General features: G+C 48.2%; 1 pseudogene across 1 annotated transcript; it reads left to right on the top strand.

Moving 5' to 3' along the window:
- The first annotated feature begins 1,184 nt into the window (after positions 1–1,184).
- Positions 1,185–2,179, top strand: LOC311099394 (cleavage and polyadenylation specificity factor subunit 6-like; annotated as a pseudogene). The gene has a single exon. The product of its transcript is annotated as a cleavage and polyadenylation specificity factor subunit 6-like (transcript).
- Positions 2,180–3,695: the final 1,516 nt, after the last annotated feature.

The following is a 3,695-nucleotide window of genomic DNA, read 5'->3' as shown; positions in this document are numbered from 1 at the left end:
AAACTTTTGACCGGTAGTATGTGTATATATATAAAAATAAAAAATACATAGACAAAAATAAAACTTTCGGCTGGCAAGGACACTCAGGTGAAGCCATTGAATAAAATGAATTACAAGCAAATAAAGCTTTTTAGCTTTTGAACCTGTTTTAAAAATGCTATAGGCCTACATTTTTAGTCTGTATAGTTTGGACTATCCTTTTTGTAATGTATGAGACATCAAAACATTCCAGAAAAACATGGTGTGCTATCACAACAGCTGTTCACTTTACTGTCATTTGGAGAGAAAAAAAATCTGAACCAGCTGATGATTGGTGAAACAGGGTTCAAGTTCAATGTCTAATTTCACAGATAAATGGTTATTATATTGATAGGCAAACAACACTCAACACTGCCATTAATACAAGGAACAAAAAGTGTTTTATGTCACCCAATTTTGGACAAGTAAAATGTTATTACAATGTATTAAAATCTTACATTCCCATGACGCTCAAAAATTGTTGTAGTTTTAGGGGTTCATACTTAAATGTCAAATAATAATAGCCACACAAACTAAAGAAGACTATTTTAGTATTTTATTAACTTAAGATTCTTGCCAAGACAGGCAGACAGTCTAGACAGACAAATAGTACAGTAGGCTATACATTGCACAAGGAGAGTATGGGCTATTTTAAGAAATTTAAGAGAATGAATGTCCAGCAATCTAATTGTAAGTCGTTCATATGCTAATAATCCAAATATTCTGCTTAAAAACATCTTACACTGCTACCTTCAGCATTCATTATTCTTAGAGTTCAGAACAAACAACAGGGAGGTCATCAGAGTTTCATAACATTTGGGGCTCTGCCCTGAAGACCAGGGGCTGACAGGGGACACACAAATCATCATATTTGTGGTTCTGAGAGAAAATTGGCCTTTTCTAAATTAATTTCTTGCAATTGTACGTCATTTCACGACTGGAGACATTACATTAATACCACACAAATAACCAAAGTGACAAGATACTCTGACATTGACATACTGAGATCAACAATAGGGCGGCAGGTAGCTTAGTGGGTAAGAGCATTGTGCCAGTAACCGAAAGATCGCTAGTTCTAATCCCCGAGCCGACTAGGTGAAAAATCTGTCGATGTGCCCTTAAGCAAGGCACTTAACCCTAATTGCTCCTGTAAGTCGCTCTGGAGGAGGTGGTCTGGAAAATGGCTGACGGAGTTGATCACATCGACATCTACGCCGATGTTGAAGAGGATTTCAACCAGGAATCAGACTACCCTGTCCATGACCAGATAGACTTGTATGACGATGTTATCTCTCCTTCAGCCAATAACGGAGACGCACCTGAGGACTGGGACTACCTGGACAACCTACCCCCACCTGCTGGCTCCGAGGTGAACAAGAGCACCCCTCCCAACGTGGATTACACGTACGCTGGCAAGAGGATCGCCCTGTATAAAGACAATCTCACATGGTGGACAACAGACTAAGATTTGACAGACGCCATTGGATCAATAGGCATTAAGGACCTGCTAGAGATCAAGTTCTTTGACAACAGAGCCACCGGCCAGAATAAAGGGTTTGCCTTGGTGTGCGTGGGCTCAGATGCGTCCTCCAGGAAGCTACTGGACCTGCTGTCTAAACGGGAGCTACACGGACAGAACCCCATCGTTATCTCCTGCAACAAACTGTCCCTCAGCCAGTTCGAGATGCAGTCTTGGAAAATCCCAGGTACATCGGCTGGGCAGATGTCTGGCAATGGGAAGGCGGGACCCCCCACCTTGGGCCCCCGCGGTGGCTTCCCCATGGTCCGGGGCCGCTTCCCTGGCCCCGGAGGAGACCGATTCCCTGGGCCCATCGGACCCGGAGGTCCACCGCCACACTTCCCAGGGTCAGGGATGAGACCACCTGAACTCATTAACCATAGACACCAAGAAGGCCACCTGATGGATATGAATTTGAATTGCTTCCCGCCGGGACGTGATGGGAATTGGCGACCCCCTCCTGGCCCCCTAGGTCCCCCCGGCCCTCTAGGCCCCCCTCCCCCAGGACAGGGCCTGCCCCCTCCCATGTAAGGCCCCCCACCCCCAGTCATGTTCTCTGGCCAGTTCGGCCAGCCCCCCATGGGTCCTCTCCCCCCTGGCCCTCCCCCACACGGCTTCGGCCCTCCTCCGAACTTTGAGTAAATCATGAACCGGAACCGAGCCATTTCCAGCAGCGCTATCTCTAGGGCGGTGTCAGACGCTAGCGCAGCTGACTATGGCAGTGCGATAGAGACTCTGATGACATAGTCTCTATCGCACTATCGCACCATCTCTCTAATCAAGTAGTCTAAGGTGTCGGCTGATGACTGCTGCAAAGTTCTCATCAGCTCTCTACAGAACTGTCTCCACGGCATCGAGAACAAGTCCTACGGCTCTGCCTCCAGACGCGAGAGGTCGAGGGAGCGAGACCACAGCCGATCCCGGGAGAAGAGCCATCGCCACAAGTCCCGTAGCCGCGACCGCCACGAGGACTACTACCGCGAACGCAGCCGGGAGCGAGAACGCGAACGCGAACGCGAAAGAGTACCGGCACCGCCGGAGTACAGGCACCGCTAGAGGAGCCTACGGAAGAGGACAGTACAATAGTTTTTTATTTTTTTGCCATGAGTATGATTTTAAAGAACTCTACTTATAGCCTTACACAGCTGTGAGCGATTCCCATGTAGTCAGTCCCCTGGTAACCATGGAGACAGACAGAGGGGGGGACGCCGCGTCACAACCAGCAGGCCCTACTTCAGGATCGCCTTGTCAACTCGTCCCCCCCTCTGTCTGTGGCACTCACTTATCCAAGGTCCTGGTGACGTCCCTGACAAGCAATGCAACCTGAATTTATCCTCTGTGCTTTGAAAATATATCCTGGTGCATGTAGGCTACACCTACAGACGGGAACGACAAAGTGCAAATAAGTATTTCTGGAAGTGCAGTCACACAACACCAGAGCTGTTGCCAGATAATTTAATGTCAATTTCTCTACCATAAGCCGCCTCCAACGTCATTCCAGAGAATTTGGCAGTATGTAAAACTGGCCTTAAAACCGCAGACCATGTGTAACCACGCCAGCCGAGGATCTCCACATCCGGCTTTTCACCTGTGGGATCGCCTGAGACCAGCCACCCGGACAGCTGATGAAACTGTGGGTTTACACAACTGAAGAATTACTGCACAATCTGTCAGAAACCATCTCAGGGAAGCTCATCTGCGTGCTTGTCGTCCTCACCAGGGTCTTGATCTGACTAAAGTTTGATGTCGTAACTGACTTCAGTGAATCCCGGTTTCAACTGTACCGGCGTCGAATAGGCGAGCGATTTGCTGATTTCAACATTGTGAACAGAGCGCCCCATGGTGGCGGTGGGGTTATGGTATGGGCAGGCATAAGCTACGGACAACGAACACACTTGCATTTTATCGATGGCAATTTGAATGCACAGAGATACCGTGACGAGATCCTGAGGCTCATTGTCGTGCCATTCATCCGCCACCATCACTTCATGTTTCAGCATGATAATGCACGGCCCCATATTGCAAGGACGTGTACACAATTCCTGGAAGCTGAAAATGTCCCAGGTCTTCCATGGCCTGAATACGCACCAGACATGTCACCCATTGAGCATGTTTGGGAAGCTCTGAATGTACAGCGTGTTCCAGTTCCTACCAATGT

Source organism: Coregonus lavaretus (genome assembly GCF_964263955.1).
Source record: "Coregonus lavaretus genome assembly, chromosome: 24".
Classification (NCBI taxonomy): domain Eukaryota; kingdom Metazoa; phylum Chordata; class Actinopteri; order Salmoniformes; family Salmonidae; genus Coregonus; species Coregonus lavaretus.
The sequence above is the reverse complement of the archived record's forward strand: the minus strand, read 5'-3'. Positions and strand labels throughout refer to the sequence as shown.